At 38.4% G+C, this 24,766-nt stretch overlaps 1 protein-coding gene across 4 annotated transcripts in view; it reads right to left on the reverse strand.

Annotated features, from left to right (window-relative positions):
* Positions 1 to 12,943, reverse strand: part of TENM4 (teneurin transmembrane protein 4) — a 1,535,416-nt gene extending 1,522,473 nt beyond the window's left edge. For all 4 annotated transcript variants that reach the window (XM_088159254.1, XM_088159253.1, XM_088159247.1 and 1 more), the window contains exon 1: positions 12,616 to 12,943. The gene's annotated coding sequence lies outside the window, so the exon portion shown is untranslated. The remainder of the gene's footprint in view (positions 1 to 12,615) is intronic.
* Positions 12,944 to 24,766: the final 11,823 nt, after the last annotated feature.

The raw sequence follows: 24,766 nt of genomic DNA on the forward strand, positions 1-24,766 counted from the left end.
CAGAGAGAAAAATCGCTATTTCTGCTGTAGTTGGTGTTACCACAAAAGGTACAATGTTCGCTGTCAAGGAACAGACATACTTCATGCAAAGTGAAAATTTGAACAAGCTCCGTCCAGACCACTCATATAACAAACTACATTGATAAATTTCTGGGAGAATGGAATAGAATAATTACTAATAATAAAGGAGGGAAGATATTTTTTCTGGTAAATATTTATATATTGGCAGGAAGAGTTAATAATACAGCTATAAAATGTAAAGTGAGAGAAAAACTACTGACTACAACCATAACTAATATTTAGCAACAGTTACTAAAAGTGAGAATTCTAAGCAGATGCAGGTAATATTCAGATCCTAAATCATTTGGAAAAATATTCTGTGGATCATAAATGCTCACTTTTCAGATATTCTGGAGATCTGGAGATGTTCCAGAATATAGCCATGCTTTAAAAAATATGCAAGAAACTGTTTTTTTTTATTTTTTATTTTGTATGGAAAGCTATAGATCTGTAGACATAGCAGCATTCCAGACCAAACCATAGAATGGCTAATATAAAACTGAATAATAAGAAATAAAAGAATGCAGCAATGTTGATGCTATTCTACATTTGTAGAAAATTTAAGTATATTGGCAACATTTTGCTGTTTAGAACATTGTGTGATGAAAGTAATGATGTTGCTGCAACAGATTTCTGTAATGCACTCGAATTGGACCACATGACATCTTGAGCAATAAAGCTTGAACAATTTAACATTCACATAATAAATTACTTAAGGAGTAGTTAAACAATAAGTTTCAGAACACAATGCTACATCTGAATCAGTGCCAACCAGCTGTGTTTCAAGTATAAACTTACTGATGTCTTTTAGCTCTTTTTGTCTCTATATGTCTTAATCTTTTTATCAATGGCTTAGGAATAGATAAATACTAAAGAAAACCACATGTAAAAAAGACATAGATTTTGGTGATGACCAAATGCCTAAGGAGCAGTAAATAAAGGAGGAGGAAAGATCATCCTTATAGGCTTTTAACAAACCATATGTGTTTAAAATCTTAAACCACAAACCAGTGGCAATAACATAGGCCATGGTAATTCAATGGCAGATTCTGTCTTGAGAGCTGTGATTTTGAAACAGTCTCCAGATGACAAAGTGTGATAGACTGAGAGCAGCTTCTCAGTACAACTTTGCAGCCAAAAGGGTTAATATTATACTAGGATTATAAACTCAGAAATATTCTTCACGATAAAAAAACCCAATAGAGTATATGTTTGTCAAAGTTATAATTCCTGCTGTAAGTCTGGCCACAGTTCTGCTCTCCATATGTTAAGAACACTAATACAGAATCACAGAATTATCATAGAATCACTGGATTGTTAGGATTGGAAACGATCTCTGGAAATCATCTAGTACAACTTCACTGCAAAGATGGGGCCACCTAGAGCAGATTAAACAGGAACATGTCCAGGTGAGTTTTGACAGGAAGAACCCATGACCTTCCCAGGCAGCCTTTTTCAGTGCTCTGCTCCCCTTAATGCAATGAAGTTTCTCCTCATGTTGAGATCGACCATTACTTCTTGGTCTGTTGCTGGGCACGGCTGAAATAGTTTAATAATAATGGACCTGCAGTTAATCCCCTGGGAACACCACTGACTACAGGCCTCTAGGTGGAAGGAAAAAAGGAAGGCCTCTACCTTGGAAAAGATTCAGAAAAGAACCACTTAATCACTGATGGACTGGAAAATACTCAAAATTGTGTAAAAATCAATGAGATCAATCCAGTTAACTTATCCTACAGGCCACAAGGGAGAGAGTTGATCATGTGTCATGTGCACCTATTAGAGAAACAAAACTCAGACAATAGAAAAATTCTCACTCTAGAAGGTAAATAAATTTTAAATGCCACTTGTAGAAGAGATGCAATCAGAATAGAAACTAAGTTGAAAAATTAACAAGGCCAAGATTGCTGTAGATGATGTATGTTCATTTTCATTAAAACAAATTACAATTGCTTATTCAGTTCTAATTTAACACAAATCATCGTTGACATTGCATCTAAAAATATGGAGACTGTTACCATTAACAGCCCCCTGTACGTGGAAAATCAATGTCTCCACCAGGGGCATGAATTTCTGCTCTGAGTGGAAGCAATTTGCTTCTGGTTCCACAAAGTATCTTGGAACCATCCCTTCCTTTATTTAACAGAGAATCTTTAAACATAGATCCCTATTTAATCCTTTTTATTCTCTTCAGTGTGCACACAGTCTGTCTTGTCATGAATGCACAAAGTTATCCAGCTTGGTTTGCCTGTCTGGACAAGGATATCTTTTCCTGTCTGTTGCCCTTATGATTGTTGCAGAACATATGGGTATGATCAAAGTAAAATAATTCTGAGGGTAAACGTAGCATTCACAAATCACTGACTCTGAGAATTTTACAAGATCCAATGGTAGTCCTAGTGAGACCTTTTGGCATACCTAGCCATGCAATAAATTCTGTATATTAAAAAGATAGAAATATTCTATTTGAATTTATGCTTTATCTAATTTACCAGAGTATTTAACACTCTCAAGTTGACCAGATAATGTCAGAAAGACTGTACTGAACATTTCTACTTGGATAATAAGGCCTAGTTTTCTAGTGCTTACTCAAAATAAACTACAATTGCATGTCAGTAAAAAGTAAAGTTTATTCCAGCCCTTATGTTGCTTTTAGTCTTCTGACAAATGAATCCACTAGTGCAGAACTACAGAGTAGAAAGTTGTTTTCAGCAAGTTCCTGTTTCCTGATCAACAAAAGAAGGAACATGAGTATAGCACCTGTCAGAAGAACACTGATGGGCAAGATCAAGTCAAATCCTTCTGAGTACTGAATACAGTAAATTGGCTTCAGACAAAATATTATCAAGACAAAGTGTGAGAACATGTACAGGCCAAAACATCTTCCATGTTATCCCTACCAGTCAGATCTATCCACTTGAACCACCTCCTGTAATTCTCTGCAGAGATTGCCCACTTTGTGAAGTGAAACTGTGCATACCATCAGCCCACACAATACACCAATTGACTGAGAAGATATCAGGTAGAAAGATGGCCTCCCACATAATTATATACAACAAGCATGGCATATGATAGAAAACAAAACCATTGTAAGAATCATCTGCATCAGGGTTTGAAAACTGAGACAGAAATTATGTCTGCTCCATCTTATTATGCACACAAGCAGAGCTTCTCCCTTTCAGTCATCTCCAGGCTGTAATGCAATAATGGTACATTTCATTTCATAGACTAATCCAAAGCCCTAATGGATAAATCTGTGTCACACCTCTACCATGAAAATACAGTCTGATCGTCTCTATAGAAAATGGTTTTAAAACTCAGCTTTGGGGAAACAGCTTTCCTGATACCCTCAAGAATATTAAGAATTCTCACCTGTCTGACATTTCTGCTTTAATTATGGTGAGGTTAAACCTGAACATTAAATAGAGTGTACACTATTTTGCCTGATTATTGCAAGACCAATCCTAAATGAAAATACTCTGTTTTTTGATTGGCTGCCACTTCTGAAAAAGAAGATTTTAAAACTGATATTTTATTTTTTATATTTTGAATTTTCATACTGGAAAGGATCATATTTTCATGCTTGTCCTCAATGCTCTGCATGTTTCAAGTATTTTTCCCTGTTGAAACTTGGGATTCATATGTAATGACCTGCCTCCAGGAGTGAATGCTTTAAAGACATGCTCATACATCATGAAACACAGTCTCTGCTCAGTTAACCCTTGGGAGAAGAGATGTTGACTGTTCTTATGCCTAGAAAAGAGCTTAATGGCATTCCCACTCGGTGTCAAGTAGATTCAAGAGTTTTCAACCACCACCGGCTCACCCCCTACATTTTTTTGTTGTTTCTGAGCACCATGGCTATTTTTTGGCACCTTGGATCAGTCCTTGAAGATTTTATCTTCTTTACCAAATGCTCACTGCCTTCCACTCATGCAAAGTCATTTATAGGTCAAATCATGGAATTATGGAATCACAGAATCATAGAACAGTTTGGATTGAGAGGGACTTTTAAAGGTCATGTAGTCCAACACCCCTGCAACGAGCAGCCAAATCAGGGCTCAGAGCCCTGTTCAGCCTGGCCTTGGTCTTTGTGCCACTCCCAGATATAGTAAAAGCAGTGCACTGTCATCTCCTGCAATATCCCACAAAAAAGGAATCAGCATCATATCTCTGAGAAATATTGCTCTCAGTGAATCCTGATCAGAATGCCTAAATCTGGGCATCTACACACAACTTTCTTTGCAGTGTCTAAAAAGCTGCAGCTGTAACTGTCGTTGCTTGAATATATGAAAGTTTATGTAATTCTGGATTAATCTGGATTCTTAATTTTAAAAGTTCAGGATGCTGAGTAGATATAGCAGCAAATTGGCACCCAGGAGTTGTGCACCCTACTCCTAGTCATGCTACCAGCAGACAGGGCTTCTTTGTAAAATATCCCACCCCATCATTAATTTTGCTCTGATGTAAAGTAGATCTATGAAGAGTGGCATCTCCTGAAAAGTTCCTAAGGCCTCTCAGTAAATTTCAAAGTACTAGTTATATATAATCATTAATTATTTGAGATATTAAAATTAAACATATCAGCTTGAATTCAGAAGTGTATAAAGGGTAATGAAAAGAGTGGAGTGAAATCCGTGTCTTCAGAAAACATCCAGTTTATATCTTGGATAAGATCCAGTTCACTGAAATGAACCCAGTGCCTGCCTCAGATATTTGTACTACAACACTGCACAGGCAAATGCAGCAGCCATTGTCTCCTCAGCAACAGCACAAATGCAGTCCCAGCTTCATCCAATACTAGAGTTGCCTGGTTTTCTCTCACTTTGGGATGTCATCATGGAAACAGTCTTGATTACTTAATGCTCCTTAAAATGGTACTAGCTTAGTTAATCAATGTTATTCTGTTGTTAAGCAGGATATTTTTTCATTCTGAAACAATATTGATTACCTAATTATTGCCATTAAAAGCACCCAAAACCAAAACACATTTAAGCCAGTGATTGCGAGGCTGCTATTAAAGCTCTCACAAGTAATACTACTTCGTTTCTACTGAGCTTGCAAAGAGTAACCCTACCCTATTTCTACTCAGTTTGCAAAGCTTTCCTGTTTTTTAACATCTTCAACTCTCTCACTGCTCTAATATTCATCAACTTTGTCCCCTCTCCCAGTTTCCAGCAGCAGACGGTGCAAAATTATCAGTGAGAGACAGGATCAAACAGCTTGTTCCAGAAAGCAGTGACACAAGGCAGAAAGAAAGGGATGTGGCAGCAGCTAAAGGCACAGCACCTGTTTCCAATTTTTTAAAGTTTAAACTTAATTCCATCTCATTCGAACTTATTTTAGAAAGCAATTGACAACAGGAAAAATTATAAAATTGGCAGGAAACTAAGACTTGGGTGTTGAGAATTAAGAACTTCAAACTGTGAAATAGAATATATATGTGTATCTATATATATGGCTATTGCATCATTAGGAGAATTTGGCTCTACAGCTGTATTTATGATTATTGAAACATTCTTCTGTTTATATTTAGCCATAAAATTGCACATACTTATAATCTCTTTTACTTTTTTAAAAAGGCAGCAGCTAACCTGTATGTTTTCTCAGGTACGGGATGCTTTAACCTGATATTCGGAACTGCTAGATTTGCCCTAGATGACAAATCACTGACCTTTCTCTGTGGGTAATGTGTTTTGTGAAACATTAATTGTATATATGGTTGCAAATATGTTTGATTTTGTGTGTATTACCTCATACACAGTGTCAGTATTGGACATACGCTGTTTTACAGTATCTATGCATAGAAAATAGAGTTAAAGTATCATGCTCTCAGGTATGTGGTGTGATTCTTGGGGATTTCTGTGCAGGGCTGAGAGTTGGACTCAGCTTGGGTTGGATCTTTGTGGGTGTCCTCCATCTCAACATGTTCTGTGTTTCTTTTAGTTGGTGCACGGTATGTATGATAAACAATGCATTACCACTGCAGATGCAGGATGCATAAACTGTAATAATGTCAGAGGAGTTTTTTAAGTCTAAACTGTGCAAAAGTTGCCAAAGAGATAGCCCATATAAGCCTCTTGAAAGCACAGTAATTTTGATAAAAGTGAAAGCTCTGTGAAGAAACTAGAGCAACAGGGTTTTTACACTGCAACACCACTGGGAAAGATAAGTAGACACGGTCCCATACTTTCTTGGTGAGGTCTGGCAGTTTCCAGGTGTACGCCACTTCATGGTGAGATACACACCCCATCCCTGGAAGTGTTCAAGGCCAGGTGGGATGGAGCCCTGAGCAACATGACCTAAGGGGTGCCAACCCTACCCATGGGCAGGTAATTTTTATGGTCCTTTCCAACCCACACCGTTCTATGACTCTATATTGTATACTTCTATGTCAAAAAAGTACTCTTAAGTATGCAAAAATAGAATCACAAGAAATAGTTTTGCCTCCCATTTGGACTAAGATGTAGAAGGTGGAGTGGATCATGGGGACACCTCAGAACATGTCATTCGGGGCCCCAGCTGTACCAGGAAATGGCAGCTGAAGGTCCTTGCCTGCCCAGCTGCAGACGGAGGGCTGCCCAAAGGAGACAGAGAGCACCGCCTGCATGGCTCTTGCTTTGCTCGCTCAGCCTCAACACTTCAGCAGAGGGGCAGATGAGACAGACGTCTTCAGACTTGTAAGCAGTCTCAGTACAGGCCTGAAGGACAAGGTGGAACATAAAACTATAACAAAGGAGGTCAGAGGAGAATAAATATTGAAGGATTTGCAGCCAGGCAGTGCTAATACTCACAAGCTTCAGTATGGCTTTCAATACATTCAGCAGACCTAGGTAACTTATAGGTAATGTGAAAGTCAGCAAATTTAATTGCATTTTATTTAAATTGATTTAAATTTAAATAAATTATTTGATTTTTGAGTTCAGATTATTCCGGAAGAACAGATTAGATTAAAACATTAATCTACCATAACAGGACAGTGTCATTTTATGATAATGCTAAAAATGCTGATATTACCACTGACAACAAACAACCCAGAGAGCAAAGTGCCAAAAAGAGAGTGGGAGGAAAGGAGGACAAAGGAAGAGGAAACTGTTCAGTTTCTTTCTCCTTGGTACTTTTTTTCTTTGCCAAGAGTGGACTTAAACTTGGTTTGCTTCTTGCTATAGGACCTGGCATACTGCCACAGATGTGTTCCTGCTCACAGGAGCACCAGCATGCTGGTCACAATGTATACTACAGAAAAAAAAATGAAATCCAAAATTGTCCTCCTCTCTAAAAAGGTTCTGTGTGTGAACACACTTGTGTGTGTGATTTATGCAAAAATCCTGTCAAAATATTCTGCTTCATCAAAAGTCTAATTTACAAACATTTTTGGGACACTGTAGAGGCTGATTAACATGACGTATCACAATTCAGAAGGAATGTTGACTGAAGCATTTTAGGAGCCTGGGATGCAGAAACACGAGGTAGATAAGCATATGGAGCTTAGTGAATGAAGCAGGAGGCTGCCTATTCTGCTGTGATTTATGTTCCTTGTGAGAACTTGATGGCTTTCTGAGATAAGAGATTTTGTTTAGAAAAAAAAATATTATAGAGCTTTATTCGTCTTTCATAAGCCCAGTTACATCTTCCATCACCTTTTAGAGATAGCAGAATTTGGGTTTTATTAAAGAGAAAACTAGTAAGTACTGTAGCTTTATTTATAAATAGTAAGTTAAAATATTTAATAAGAAGTATTTATATTTTTTTTATCCCCTGGATTTACAGAAACCTCAGTAACATTTCTCTTGCAAAATAAAACTTACCAACATTTTATAGTCGTTCTTTTAAATTTATCTGTCAACTTACCCATGCATCTGAAACTGGATTAGTTTTACGTTTTCTCTCCTTTTTTTTTTTTTTTTTTTGTTAGATAATGACATTTCTGCAGAGTCCTAGAATATGAGATCCCTGACTGCTTTCTGTATCACCAAAATAATGTAAACACCCATGCTCTGGCCAAGTCCAAATGTCCAGCTAGTGGAAATGTTTCTTAGTGGCCTTCCTGAAGCAAATCACCTCCTGTATTATTCACTCTGCCATAGCTCTGCTTAGTAACTTTATGGCAAAAAGCACTATTTCATTGTAATGAATTGTTCCTCCTCGCCCCTAGGAAGATCCACAACAGTTAATTATTGGTTTCCAAGGGTTGATAGTCCAGAGCATAGGAGACAAAGAAGAAAATACTCGCTCACCAGTGACAAAATGTCAGGTGATAGAAGACCAAGCTCCCGTTTTAGTTAACAGTGAGCTGGTCAATACAATCTGTAGAACATAAAAAAATATTTTACTTACTATACACAGGTTTATTTCTGGGATTAATCTGGAACTGAATTTAATTTTTGCCTTCCATTTATAGGTTGTTCTCTCATAAAGGTAGCTCAAAGGAATTTTTAGGCTAAGCAGGGAGACATAATGAATTTAGTCATCAGCTGAGGCAGGGATGGCAGTGATGGCAGATGAACTGTCTCACAGTGTGGGACCTGGATATGGATTTTTAATTCCCATTTCATCAGGTTTTGAATATACCTATTGTGTGAGATACAGAATTGGAGTGGAACTTGCTATACATTCCCATACATGCTCGTATGGGAATGAGTTATAATCCCACTTCCAAAAAGGCACAATCTAGACCAAAATTATCAAGAGTTCTGAAGACACTTTATAATAAATAATATTTCTTTTTAATAATTTACATTCAATCTGCATCGGCTAGTGACAGAATTGGAGAGTAAAGAGAAGGAATCTTAAGCTTCATCTTGTCTCAGGGTGGCTTTGTGACAAGATTTCTGCTCAAGGATAACTTGCAGGAAGGCACCCAGGAGGTCCCACTGTCCAGCTCACGGGTGCTCACTGTCACCACTGGGTGTCTCACCACCCAGCTTTTTGATGAAGCTGTAGGCAGTGATGATCCTTGCTGTGGCTGCACGAAGAAGGAAGAACATATTCGAACACCAGGAGCAGCTTACAAGACAAGGCTGGATCTGTAAGTTATAGGGTGGAACAAAGCTACCTGACATCTAGCTTCAAAAATGCTGGCATGTGTACAACACTAACCTGAGGTTTGCATCTCTCCTGCGAAGAAATTCAGCCATTCTTGCAGCTGCACTACCAAAAATTATTTCTGAATAGAAATAAAGTCCAGAAGAGTGAAAACCTGTTCTCCCTCCAACAGGTTATTTCTCTTCCTTTATGTGCAGATCACCTTGGTTTCATACTTTGCCTGTACTGTGAATGCATTTTCTCCACATACAGTTCAAATTGTTGCTACTGATAATGCAATCTGTTAATTAGCTCTGAAGGAGTTAATAGAGATGAAACAAAGTTCTCCTGATAGAAGACTATGCCTGAAACCACACATTTTGGTGGCATTACCCTGCAAAAAACATCACACCTAAACAACATTAAGGAAAGACAAATTAAACAGGAGAGTAGTAGCCAGGGGAGTCTTAAAGTTAATCCACCATATTGCTGTAAAAAGGTTTGCCATCTGGATCCCAGTTTGCTACAATATTGAGGCTTCATGGCATTTCCTCCCTTCATCTTCATTTTCAGCTCTCATCCACGGGAGAACTGAGGAACCTGTGCAATACTCCAGAGCTGCAGCGTGTGTGTGTGTGATACAGGATGCTCTCAGAAATCCCAGTTACAGTGGGTAAACAACTAACTGTCTTCTATAGCAACTCTGCAGCAGTTTGTATGGCAACAGCCTCTGACAGACTCACAGCCATGCAGCAGTGGCAACTGTAGAGGTTTTGACTCTCTAAAAGTACACAAAACCCAGCTCTTGCTTTTTCCAGACAGAAGGATTGGATGCTGTATGGCTTTACAAATCACTCGATTCCAATAAATCCATTAAGCTTTCGTGAGCTTTTCCAAATCCCCCTCTTTACCTCTGCTAAAGGCAAGCAACAGCTGCAGAGACCTCTTTGCATCAAATACCTCAAAACACTAGAGGGCTGGTGGGCTTGGGAGTCGCAGTGCTGGGGCTCAGAGCTGTAACTTAACAAAACACATCCGAGGCTCCGGATGCCGGCTCTGACTCGCAAGGCAGAAGAGAAACGCATCAGAGGCTGCTTTTGATACCGTCAACAAATCTGCTTTGGAAAAGAGCACGGGTGAGGCAGGCAAAGGGTCAAAGTGAATTAACTCTCGCATCCTCCAACGCAGTGGTGGAGGTCAGGAAGGAGCCTGACACGCATTAAAGCAAAAGAGACCTTATATGTCTTAAAGGGAATTAAACAGAGATGTTTGGGAGGATGTTTTTCATTGAATATTTTGGTATGGGTTTTTTTTTTTTTTTTTCTTCTAGGCTTTGGTGAGGGGAAAGAAAAAAAAAAAAAGTGTTTGTTCTCAGATATCTGTTGTTGTCACCGTATACAGACAGGTTCTTTTTCCTGTGAGTGAAAAGACAAATTCCCCATTTTGGCTACTCTTCCTGGAATAAAGCCAAGCTTCAAAGGAACAGAGCCAGGTCCTCAGGTCACAGAAATTCAAACAGCACCAAGAGAAAGTGAGATTTTACACCAGTTTGCACCTCTGTAAACAACTTCTGTTCATGTAAACAACTTCCTACTGATTTCAGGAGAGTAGTCTGATTTCCTCTCCCTGGAAACAGGTTCTGACCCATTAAGTTGTTCTTTTTCTCATACGTATTTGAATTTATTTCATGTCTGCAGTCCCTGCATATCTGCCATGTGGAGGTGGGTGGATAGGAGGGGATGAACTGAAACTTTCCACCTAAGCCCCAGACTGATTCAGCTGTCATTAAAAACGACATATGAAAGGGACAAATAGTTTTCCCTGTCCCCTGAGGAGGAGACACGAAGTGACAGCCCAGCTTGGGCTGAGGACTGGAGCAGCTGGGAGGCACAGCTCTCCAGCCAGGCTGACCTTGCCAGTGGTGAGCAGCACAGTCCAGCCTGAGTGAGGACAGTCTGCCAAAGAGGTGCCCCTGGACGTTAGGAATGTTAAATTCACTTTGATCATGCATGGATAGCTCCACTTGTCACACTTTTGAGAGGCAGGTATTCCACAGCTCCCAGCACTTCACAGGTACTGGGAGGATTTTTAAAGAAATAATTACAACAAGCCTTAAGAGGGTTGCTGAGATGGTTTTATATAACACAATTCCTGTCTAGTTGTTTTCTTCACTGTGAAGTTACAGAAACCTGCAGTATGACCCATTAATAGAATATTTTTAGTAATAGAGAAGTCACTGAGATCTAGAGGCAGCTAGGATTATTTAACTTTTTTAGACGAATTATCTCTAGACACACATGAACATATGCTGCCTATGTATTTTCAAGACCATTCTACTTTTACCTGCAGGGGAGGACCATCTCTGCTGCTCATACAATTTTGATAAACTACTGACAGGATAATTTTCCTAATGAAAGATTACTCAAATCACTTTACCTTCTTAAAATACACAGAAATAGTAGTGGGCTTCTCTGACCTTAGAAACATCCCAAAATAAGTTTTCAGTAAGTGAAAATGCAGGATGTACCAAGTTAAAATTTAATCATCATAATATTAATAATGTCTTGGATGTGTTTTAAATCTGTATAACATTAGAGAAATAACATCCCATCAAAGACCAGCATCTGAACTGTAGTTCATATTCATTGCTGTTGACCTGTTAGCAAAAGAATCCACAAGCAAAAGCAACAGATCAAGTTGGCTGCAAGTAAATAACAGGTACAGTCAGCTATGCACTGCAGTATATGCTTATCTATAATGGGGTTTTTCTGAGGAAACACTTATATATGGCTTATCACAATATCTCAATCTTTATAAAATTCTTTGATCTAAGATCCCACCCCCTTTGAAAAGTCAGAATTATCATAAAAATCTTTGGAGCAAAAATCTAAACACTATGAATATTCATGTTCTTCACAGCTGTTACATTTATGGAAATGCAATAACAGCAAACTTCTTGTATTTGGCAAAGACTTTTTACCAGATGAATATATGCCAGTAAAAGAACTTAAGCGAAATGAAAAGCCTGGCTCACTCTTGTTTTCTAAAGAAGTGTGCTGCAGTCCTTAGCATTTTGAAAGTTAAAGAAAGAGTCTTTTTTTTCAAATCTCAAAACATGTATGCAAATTTCAGCTGGCAGTGCATACACGGCCCATATTTAATAAACACATCCCTTTGAAAACAATGTTCCATGTCCACAGTTAAACAACCAATGAATGGACATTTTTCCCTGCTAGAAATAACAGCAGTCTATTTGTTTGTGATGCTGCATGCTGTCAGAGTTGTCATCTTTCCAGAAAGTTTAATCCAGACATTTGAATTTACCCCTTAACAAACAATCAGCATGGCTAATTGAAGGGAGAAAAAAAAACCCAAAATAAATTACCTGTCTATTCCTAATACTATCATTTTTTACAGCCTTTCTCCATCAGCTCTCAGTGCAAAACTGCATATACCGGGAATATCTGCAAGTGAGATGCACAGATAAAAACATTCAGCACAAGATATAAGGTAAAGAGGATTGCAACATACCTTCAGCAGCGTGCTCCTTTCTTCCCAGCCAGGCACTTCTCAAGAATGTGCACTACAGATGGGACTAGGAAAGTAATTTTAAATGGACTACTAATAAGTAGGTCCATGAAACCAGATGTGACAGCAGGGTGTCACTAGGTCCTTTTTAAACTTGCCTCCAGTGCTGTCTCCCAGTTCCTCCAGACAGAATCAGACAGTTGCTGCTCGGATCAGAGCTGAAGAGGCAACGGTGCGTTTTGACTGCAGTTGCTAATGCTCCACTTTCAGGGAAAGCGCAGAAGTATGTGTGTGCCTGCACTAACTGCACACACTCATCAGCCTGCTACAAGCAGGGAGATGTGATATGCATACTGAAAGAGCTGTGCAGGGAGGAGTAGTTCAGAAGCACACCCAAGCCTGTTCTGCTGGTAATTGCACCCTGCTGACCTCCCTGGGCTGGATCACTGCTGTAGAATTCACCAATAAGTCTATCAGTCAATAAGCAATGGATCTGAAACAGTGCATACAGGGAGGGGAGAGGGCAAATGCATCTTCAAGCCTTCAAACACAAAACTTTCAAGATAGCTCGTTTCAATTTCTCTGCCCTTAATGTTCCCACTGCAAATGTCATGGTCCATAGTTGAAAGGAATTGGATTTCGTTTTAATTAATAATCTGAAAGAGGATTTCTCTAGCCGTGATAAAGCACATTTTTAAGAGGAGTCCTAATAAGAACTTACTATTGCAGGGGTTAAAGGAGTACAGCAGCCAGCTGTGAAGATGGCCCCACAGAGCAAGGTGGTCTACCAACTCATTCTAAAATCTAGAGCTCACAGTCAGGTGATATAGGTATACCTGATATATAGCTACCTGATATAGCTCACAGGTAGGATAGGACAAATGAAAGAAATATCAATATCTTTACTTTTCATGGGAGAAAATGAGCTTCAAGGGGGAAGATGTATGTCCAAGGTCACATGTGGAATTTGAACCCAAATCTTCCACACCCAATTCCAGTTTCTTACAAATAAAACCAAACAGCTTCTACAGACACAAATTAGCAAAATACAGAGCAGCCCAAGCTGCTGCTAACCAAAAAATTTGGTATAAGCCAAAGTGGCATCTTCATATCTTCTTTTTAAATGCAATGTTTTCACATGAATTTGATCATGCAAACTTGACAGCTAACTCTTCTGGAATATTCTCCAGCCCTCTCCTGGGAAACTGAGCTGTCGCATTACCTTGCACACCTTTTCCACAAACATGTAGGATTACAAACTCTACTCTCTCAATATTGAAAGATCCACTTGGTCTCACAGTAGTATTTGGCTTCATGAGTTGATGGGGGGAAAAACCTCGGAATGTATAATGAGTAATCAGCACAAGGGTCTAGCAGCCCTGATATGGCTCTGGAGATTATTCTTCCTGGGACTGGCTGTATGCTGCTTTATTTGGGAGGTGTGATAAGATCACAGTTCACGGGACTGTGCCTGCAAGCCATAAACATAGGACTTGAAAAATCTTCAGGGGGCATGTAGCCTCCAGAGTAGCAGAACATCTACATGGAATATCTGTCTGAGTCAGAAGAAAAGTTTCTTTTTTGATTACTGTCATTTACAGACAAGTGGGGTGAACAAACAGCCTTAAGTCCATTGTGCAGCAACCTTAATGAACAAACAATACAAGACAGGCACACTGTAGCACATAGTGGAGAAAAAAACAAACTTATACTTAAAATACAATAAAAATCCTACATCTTTCTTTATAAATGTATTTTTCTAAATATATACCTTCATTATCTCAATAAAATCACTCAGTATTAGCTCAGTTCAGATTTACATTGACAATGGAAATTTTTGCTTGTGATGAATTTTATCCCTGAAAAACAGCTTTGGAAATGCCATGTTTTGGGCATCTGCAACCTCCCTGGGGAACCTGTTCCAGTATCTCACCACCCTCACAGAATTTTTTTCCATATGTCTAATCGAAATCTCCCCTCTTTCAATTTATACAACTTACTCTTGGTCCCATCCCTGCAGTTCCTGGTGAAGAATCCTTCTCTGGCTCCCCTGCAGACTGCCTTCAGATAATGGAAGGTTGCTATGACGTCTCCATTAAACCTGCTCCTGGATGTCTCTGTCCTCCAAACTGTCCATAATTCACATGAAGAGTGGAAGTCCTGTTCTTCCTCTGAGCTGACTGACATCTCCAGGAAAATCCATTTTTAATTAGTGCTGCTAGTCCTGTCTGAACAGGACTTAGATTGGTGTGGATATTGCCAGCATGGCACCATGCTCAGGGCACTAATGCTCCCTCAGTAGCCTAGCTTCCTCACCTAGGCTCAGTGCCAGGTTTATCACATCACGGATCTTTGTTCTTCTGGTTACTGCTGTGCCTTTATTGTTACAACTTTTTAAAATTATAAAAAAAAAATAAAAATCAGAGAATGGGTTTTATTGCATATTAACTTGGGTTCAGAAAGGATCCTAGGTGTTCTGGGATTGTCGCCAAATCTCTAAGAATTTGATAGTACTTAAAAGTAATATTAAACAGTAAATAAAGTACTAGTGATATGGAGAAAAAAAGTTCCAAAAATATCTGAACATTCATTGAATCAATATCTCTATGGAATGACCAAACCCACAGAAAACTTTTTTTTCTGCAAGATAGCCACTTTTTATGAAAATAATCAAATATCCTTCTAGTCTAGAACGAAACCAAGAAAGATGCATATTGAGCTGTGTCGAGTAATGCTCAAAGCAGTGACAGCAGTGACTTCCTACTATCTTTCTTCACAGGATGTTGAAGTTTTCATTCAAATACAATATTTTCTGAATGAAATTACTAAAAGAAACAATTTCTTTTCTCATAATCTTTAGATGAAAAAAGTAAACATGTCAAAAGGTCTGGGTTTCCTCTACAAAACTTGTTTCTTTTAGATGCTTGATTTTTGACAATTTTGAAGCATGATTCTACCAAATCAGCACATGCCCTGGAAATCATTCTCTTTCAAAATGGTGCAAATAGGATGCAGAAAACCACCACCAGTGTTGGAAATCTTAATTTTATACTTATTTCAAAATATTTAAGAAGACTAACACCTTTCTATCCTATTCCTATCCCATTGATTTACAATAGAATGATATCTTTCTTCTTAAATATTTTATCAAACCTTCTTAATAAATAAGGTCTATAATTTACACAGGACACAATATGACAAGGTATTTCCACTCCTGATTTTTCTCTAACTTCAGGCTAAACCAATCCTTAACAAATTTTAGGAAATGTACTTGTGCCTAAATAAATTATTAACTCTAAAACGAATGGATTAAAGGTGGCTTTTCAACCTATATGTAGGCTGGTCTACAGTGGCAACCCAAGAAAAGACAAAATGGTTGTTTAGCAGTCATTCAGGGCTTATTTTGAAAGATTGAAGGCTAAGATAGACTTGGAAGGTCTTATATCAGTAAAATATTTTCTAAAGGCTGAAGAAGGAATAAGACAACACTTTGAAACAGTAGATAAGTGAAAGAAGCCCTCAAATAAAAGTGTTGTAAGACTCCTAAAATCCACAATCTGTTATTTCACATAAATCAGAAACTAATATAACAATTGTGTGTGAAAGGCAGCAGTGACCATTTCTATTCCTAAGGACTTCATTATGTCTGCACATAGCTTTCATGCCTTTCACATGCTCAGAGTCCTGAGGCTGCATACAGACAGACAGAAGTCACCAGAACACTGCCCATATCCATACCCCAGCAGCTACCAAGGTGTCAGTGTATTCCCAGGGAACAGACTCTCTAGAAAATAACATTCAGGGAAGAAATTTAAAAAAAAAAAAAAAAAACAAAAAACCAAAAAACCAAAAAAATCCAAACAACACCAACAACAAAAAAATCCCAAAACAGTTTCAAGAAATTAGGAACTGTCTTTCAACTCCATTGATGAAAATGACAGACATAATGCTTAGCTTGTACCTATCAGTGGAACAACACATATTCAACCAAAAATACCCCCAAAAAATTGAAGCTCCCAAGACAGGAATTTCTCCCCCTCCTTCAATAACAAATTAACAAATGTCTACACAAACAACTTTTACAATATTCATCAAATATAAATATATAAAGAAGCTCTGACTCCTTCCCTAGGTCATACGTGGTTGTCCTGCAAAGATGCAAGGATTTCCAAAAGTTGCATTACAGATCACAGACCCCACTGGTTTTAGTGGGAAAATACCTGGAAATCACATTTCCCTTAATAGCAAGAGAAAAATTGTTCTATATAGTACATCCACTTCATGTATCTTTATGTGTGGACGCATATGTGCATAGTATAAATTATGCATTGCAAATGGTCTGGAAGATCAGAATGAGTATATAAAAATGAATGTACATATATGTGTGTGTATATATTACATTCATTTAATCTGTATATAAATAATTCACATAGTATATATGTGCTAATGTGTGTATTGCATGTAAATAAACTATGAGTGTACATATTCAAATTAAATACTGTACTGATTTTTTTATATCTGCCAACTTGTCTGAAAGCAGTATGGAAAAATTCTTGCCTGAGAATAGAAAGATAGTATAGATAGAATAGATAGCACTTAGAAACTTAAAGCTCATATCTTGGTACTGTATTTCTTTTAGTATTCCACATTGTACATTCTAAAGATATTGACTTTTTCCTCCTCATAGTGAGGGTAGATGAATGTCATTCGAGCAAGGCTGTGTATTTACTCAGAAGACACATTTTTTTCTTTAACGCTGAACATTAATAATTTACCCTCTAAGATATTAGAATAGCATCAAATTCCACTTACATTTTTACAAGATTTGTATGTGACAGCTAGTCTTCCAGGTTCTTTTTGTGAGCAAAGTTCTTTGAATGTGGTCTATACATAGAAAACTTTGCTTCCTTAAGCTATTAATAATAAGTGATTTTAATACTATATTTGAATTTTCAGTAACATTTCTACTTATGAAAATTAGTGCCTGACAAAGGCCTGTGAATGGGAATTCACACCAAAAGTCAAACATTAAAAAAAAAAAGAGATGTTCAGAGAATGTGATGTGACTGCTTGATTAAATTTTTTTCTCTATGCTTATGATCTATTCTGCAGTCTCCATTTTAAAGTCGAGATGAAATTCAGTTCAGACTGAAGTCAGGAAGATAAAAAGACAGCTTTTTATCAGAGGACTGATTCTGATCTTGTGCATGACCAGCTTCACAGAGGTATAATTCTCCAGCTTTCCCATAAGACACTGTATCTTCTCCAGGAAGAACTGGCAAAAGTTAAGGTCCCATTGATCTCTAAAGAAGGTTGGTCATAGTCTTAAGGTAGTTGTCCCTGTACAAGTTTCTTCTCTTTCAAATTTCTAGTAATGTTTTTGTAATACCAGGTGCAAGAGATCTAGTTTTTCCCATTTTCCCTAGATAACATGGATCAGAATATGTTTTCCTTAGTAAGGAAGCCATTGGAGGCATAAATGTCAGACATGAAGAAGGTGCTAGGTCATAAATTCTCTTTAACAGCAATGTGTGGACCCATCTGTCCCTTAAATCTCTCTATGAACCTGTTACTCTGCTTTTGAGAAGGAAACTGGACTGCTTTGTGATTGAAACACTGCTGTAGTGGGCTGGGAAGTTCCAGATGTTTATATGTTTAATGAAAAATGCATAGATAGGGAGGATATGAAGAATTTTGGTGCATGTGCAATCTTTCAGAATAACTTTTCAAAAAATGCTATTGGTTTGGGAGCAGAGATCCCACTGATGTGTAAGGAGATGTGCTTCTATGTCATGTGTGCACTGTAATATGCACATCTTAATTACACGTGCTTCAACTAATTACTATTTGGAGATTAAATTTGAATGCTGACCAAAGTAATTGATCTTTCAAAAAAATTTTCTTCTATGTGAATCATTCAAATAGCAAATTTTAGTCTTTCTCTCAAATACCTGTGGGAGATAGAAAACATAAGTAAATGCTTGTGTCCTTATCCAGAAGAGTCAGAAAGCCCAGCTGCCTCCAGCCACACTAATTCAGATAAAAGCAAGCAGATTTTAGTGAACAACAGCCTTTACTGACAATTCTAACTTTTCACTGGTAGTGTATACGTGTGTTTAGATGGGGTAGATTCTCCTGGCCCAACATAATTTCTAAAAGTTGGATGAGATCACAACCCCAGGCTTTAAGTAATTCAATATGCTACAGAGTTAAAATCACTTGATCTGTGTCGGCCTTGAACTATAAATAAAAGGTTGACCCTACTTATTCTCTAACTTTGTTTCTCAGTTTTGTTCCATGCTCCTTAATCTAATAAGCATTTTCATCTCCAAAAAAAACCCTCAAAAATATTTAACTAGAGACTCCTCTTAAAAAAGCAGTAGTTACACTCACGAAAGCTTGTTCTTGGAACAGAAATATGGAAGTCTTGGCTTTGAAACTCATGATATGAAGCCCATCAAACCTATTACCACAGTCTAAAAACCAGCAGTAGAATATTTAATACATTGAGAAATTAATATATTAGGAAGTGTCAGCATGGTATACTGTTGCAAACTGGGCTGCATCACTGCAATGCAAACAAAAGGTCATTTCATAGTCAACATCATTTATGCACTCAAACAGCACCAAATATGCCCAGCACCAAAGGAGACCCATAATGTGCTATTTTATTGCTGTGCATTTTAGATCTTTATACAGCAAAATATTTTTATGGACTTTCTTTTATTTAAACAAGACACCATTCCCATTGTCTTCAATGGATGAGAGGAGTATCAATAGGAATCATAACTGAGCTGGTGTAAATAGTGCTGGGTCAGAGGAAAGAGGCAGCCACAGGATAGTTAGTGAGGAGCTAATTGGATAATGTAGTGAGAAACAGAGCTAAGTACAGAGGAAGGGCAGGAGGCTTAGATAACTAGAGCCAATGTGAGTGCTAAGCTCTAGGAACAGACATAAGAGGGAAAAAAATGGACTCAAACTTTGTTTGATGTAGTAAATCATTACACTGGGAGAATCAAAGGAAACAGAAAAGACTGAGTGCTACAGACTAGTATAGCAGCTCCCAGGCTGGACCTGGCTGATGACTCCTTTGTTAAAACACAGAGAAAAACAACTACATGGTTCTTTCAGAAATGAAGCCAAGAAAGCCAATGCTAAGTTTTTTGTTGCCTAAATGTACGAGTTATACATGAACTGTTCGACACTTCTTGCTAACTAATGCCCTTTTGTGGGGTCACTGATGCCAATAATTGCTAAAGTGGCAGAGCTATTCCAGTCCCTGCTGTTTAAACAAGATGCTTAGCTGGCCTGGTTGGGCTTCAGGTTCCCCTTGATCAGGGAACTGGACAGACAGAGTGCTAGCATGCAGAGCATAAAGCCATTCCTTGAGAGCCCATGGCACACAGCACAGCAGGTGGGAGGCAGGCTTGGGGTAAAATTTTCAGAAGTGGTTCGTGGTGTAGCTCGAACTTCCTGACATGCAGACATTTCTTTCTTTCTTTTAACCTTAAAATACAAATACAAATCACAGTCAAAAGACTTAAAAAAAAAAAATTAAGTGCTTGCTTTCTTTTTTTTACTGAGAGTTGAGTAAGAACTTTAGGACACAATGATCTTGGTGATCTTTTCCAATCTTTACGATTCTGTGATTTTAAAACTGTGGATTGTGTCAAGAGAGCAAACATGGAGACTTCACTGATCTGAGACACTTCAAACAGAGCCGGTAAGGCATCACCAGAAGTGTTCCCTTAGCCCTAGGACAAGGATTGAATGAATAAATAGGTACTGCTAATCTCTAGTTCCTGTAATTTTATTAGAAAATATCTCTGTTCACAGAGATTTATACCCTGTTGCTAAGCAGCAAATCTGTACATTCCTGATTCACTCTAGTCTTAGAAAAGACCAGAGCAATGTCTGTTTGCCATCAGGAACTCCAGAGATCAATTAGTTTTCTGGGTTGCCCTAGGTATAGCTTTACAATACTCAAAGTTACAAACACATTCATGAAATCAGACACTTGTCCCTATTTGTTTCTACTTGGCAAACAGAGCTTAGGAGAAAGGAAGGAAAAGCAAATTAGAGACATGTTGACAGAAGAGTATTCTTAAGACTGTCACAGTGTCTGTCCCTCAGACTATTTTTTCCCCTGTGAACTGTGAGAGGATGCTGTTGGAAGCTGTCTTCTGCATTGGAAGAGGTCTGCTGTCAGATACACTGTGTAGTGGGAGCATAAGCAGTGTAATGTTGAAAATTTCTTACTGGCAAGGAGGTGGAAGGAGCAACCAGGATCCTATCCCATTTCCACAGCAAGCAGAAAATAAATGCCAGCTCTGCCCAACAGAATCCATCACCAGGCTCTCATGTTTCAGGTCCTTAACATTCCACCTCAGATCAAAACTGCTTTCCCAAAATAAAAGAGTTTTACTCAAAAACTACCTAGAAAATGTACAGTGCTTTGTCATATTTTCCAGAGGCATGGCCAAAAGATGCATCCTTCTGCTTTCTATTTTATGCTTGTCTTTTGCTGAGAAATATGGTAAAGAAACACAAGCATGCCTCACAAGTAAGTATTTGTGACTCACTTCAAATTCACCTCTATGTGATCAGGATTCATTCCCTGCATGGCATTTCATAAAGCTGCCCTCAGAAAGGTTTTTAAAGGTCTTCTGCTAACAATAAAAAGCACCAACAAGAGCTCACTGCATTTGTCCAAGAAAAGAAAAAGAGACAGAAGTATGAAAACAAGGAGAGTTTCAGAAGAAAGAAAATAGCCCCATAAATTTCCTGACATTGCCAGCATGGTCTGAAGATCCCAGAAAAGCTCTTAGGTCAGTGATCACAAACAGCAGCATTTGCATCCATACAAACTGACATCAAGAAAGAGAAATACTTTTGATTTGGTTTGTTTTTCTGTAAGAATAAAAACTAATGAATTCTGGTTTTCCACAACTTGTAGACAGAAGTAATCAATTTCTAGACCTGATTTGATGGTATTTTCCAGAACTGGTCATTTACAGAGGTTTTTGCTCATTTTGATATCTGCTGTTTGATAACATAGGAGCTGACGTCTTCCCTCACATAGGTGTGTGTTGGGAGCATTTGTAAAATTTCTGTTCCCTATTCACATACCCATCTTTACAAAACCTGTAATGGCTTCATTATCTCTGAATCTTCGACCTCTTCTAAACTATTATCAAATATGGCTAAAAATTAGTCAAAGAATTTACAAATCACAGCAGACATAGATATCTGTATGTATGCACAAATACACTAGGTACAGAATAACTAAATCTTAAGAGAGCATTATGTCCCCATTTACTCATGAAATTGAAGATCAGATCTGAGACTGATCACATGAGGGGCTAAAGATTCATCAGACTATGCACAACAGAAGGTGCTAATTTCAGAAATAATATATAACATCATATGCTTCTATGACTTTGTGTTTATATGATTCTATGGTTCTACATTTATATGATTCTGTGCTTCTATGATTCCATGTTTCTATGATTCATATTCTGTGAATATAAATGTGAATATAATATGTTACAAATCACAACAGTTTCCATCAAACAAGACAATATGACTCTGATTCAGATATGAGGTGTAGGAGTCCATAATTTCGGAAAATAAAAAGTAAATATTTCAAACAGACACAGAAATTTGATAATATCTACCTTCAGGAGATGCAGACATAGTTCATATTTGTCTTATAATAAAGTATGTTTGTGATAATTTCAAAGTTTATTTTCATTTTTCTCCTAGAAAACAGTCTCCAAATAGTAAAAAGCCCATATTATACTTGAGCCAGTGGAAACTTACCACCCAGGATAGCAGTCAGATCTAAGAAAACTATGTAGCCATGCACTCCAAGGACTGGATTCTGGGTCACTGCTAATTGCTGCTTCTCTCTGAGCCAAAAGTACTGAAGAGAAGGGGAGACCAGGCAATTTCCCACACAGAAGTATAAATCCAATAAGTAGTGCTTGCCTTGGTGGACTACAAATGTAGGAAGGAACGTGAAGTAATGGAAATGTGTCCACACTGGGGAAGGCAGAAGCGCTTCTTGGGCCTGGAAGTGATGTAATAAAAACAAAAGAGGACAAGAAGGAGACATATTACATTCAGATTAGTAGAAATTACATTTTTGACTGCTTTTCTCTGACAAGAATGCACCATAAACGCTGAATACCACAGTGTCCTGCCTGTCTGCAGTTATGTGCAGGGCTGAGGATTCTGATTAATCATTGGAGTTGGCTGCCCAGGGAAGCAGTGAAGTCACCATCCATGGCAGTGTTCAAAAAAGGAGCTGATATTGCACTTCATGATATGGTTTAGTAGGCATGGTAGTATTCAGCTGAAGGTTAGGTTTGAATCTTTCTGATTCTATGACTCTGAGTCTTTCAAGCCCAGATTTGCCTGCCTATGCAGGTGGACTATTTAGTATAGAAGACCTTGAAAATATGGTTTATTGAAAGCATAGTTTATCTTGGAAGGAAAGAGAATTGTTAATATATATCATACATTGTGGCACCATTTCCTTCTTTCACAGGATTTGTTACACTCTGATGCAGGTGCCAGGATATGGCACTCCCTACAGCCTGTTACCTGGACCCCTGTATGTTCCCACAGCAGCTCTGTTTGTGTTGCCACATCCTTTCTGACACACACACAGGGAACTTGGCACCCTGCTGAGTGGAAACCATCCCTGAACTCTCCTCTTGAGGTGATGAGAGGGAGACTGCAGCTTCCTGTTCACCTTGCCTGTGCAAACTTCCATGGAAACCTGCACACTCACACCACCCTGACTGACACTCCAGAGTATGGGAACCCCCTGTACAACCTGAGATAAACTCACTCTGGACTTACCTCAAATGTGGATGCTGCCACCACGCTGGCTGGCCAACCATTCAGAGTGAATAACCCACAAGTTCATCAGGACCTAAGTTGGAGTGTCTGAATTCTGCCCCAAGGCAAAAGGAGTTTCTGAAAATTTGGAGTCCTGTCAGAAGATGTGGGGAAGGACTGAAAATGCCACTGCCTGACTGAGACAGTTGGATTAAAAAAACCTCCAAAGTACTTAAAAGAAAAGAAAGAAAAAAAACTTAACAAAAACCCACCCCCAGAAAACACTTTCCACAAGTGTGGAATTTCAATGGCAAATATAATACCATTTATTCTCAACCCCCTAAATGTTTCACTCCAAACAGACCTATTCAGTTCCAAAATGTATATTTGAAGTGTCTTTCAGGAGCTATGGTTCAAGCACTTCACATCCCTAATTTCATTTTTGGGATTAATTTCCTGACATAATGCATCGTAGTTCTCAGTCTTGATAGGAGGAGGTAATGCATCAAATAGGAGCTGAACATCTGGCATATCTGAGGGGAAATGAAGTCCTGGAGATCTTCCTTGCTGTTTGTGGTGGTTTCACCACAGCCATCACCCAAGCACAAGGCCACTCACTCACTCTTCCACCAGAAGGATCAGGGAGAGAATTGGAAGGGTAAAAGCAAGAAAACATGTGGGTTGAGGTAAAGCCAAAAGAAAACCAAAGACTTAATTCACAGCTTCTCATGACCAAGCAGGTGTTCAGCCATATCCAGGCGAGCTGGGCCCCTCTTAACACTCTTAACAGTTATTTGGGAAGATATATACCAAATACTACTCCAAATATCTTTCCTCTTCCTCCTCCTTTCCCTTGCTTTATACGCTGAGCATGGTATGGTTTGGAATATCCCTTTGGTCAGTTTGGGTAGCCTGTCCTGTCTGTGTCTCTCCCCAGCCTCCCGTGCACCCTCAAGTTCCTCACCAGAGTGGCAGTGTGAACCTTGGCTCTGTGTAAGCCCTGCTCAGCAATAATAAATGCATCTCCATATTATCAACCCTGCATTCAGCACAAATCCAAGCCTCATACCAGCCCCTGTGAAGAAAATTAACTCTACCCCAGCCCAAACCAGCTCACTGTTTAATAGAAAGAGAATAAAAATCGCAGGAGATGCTGTTCCTATGACAGCTAGGGATGGATTCCTTTAACCTGATTTGAGTGATCTGCAGTGTAATGGCCACATTTGAACTAGGCATCTAGGCTTTATTTGCAGTCAAAGGAACAGAAATGAGCACTTTTAGAGTGAGATCCATTTCATTGTAGACA

The sequence above is a fragment of the Sturnus vulgaris genome, chromosome 2 (genome assembly GCF_052056855.1).
Source record: "Sturnus vulgaris isolate bStuVul1 chromosome 2, bStuVul1.hap1, whole genome shotgun sequence".
Taxonomy (NCBI): domain Eukaryota; kingdom Metazoa; phylum Chordata; class Aves; order Passeriformes; family Sturnidae; genus Sturnus; species Sturnus vulgaris.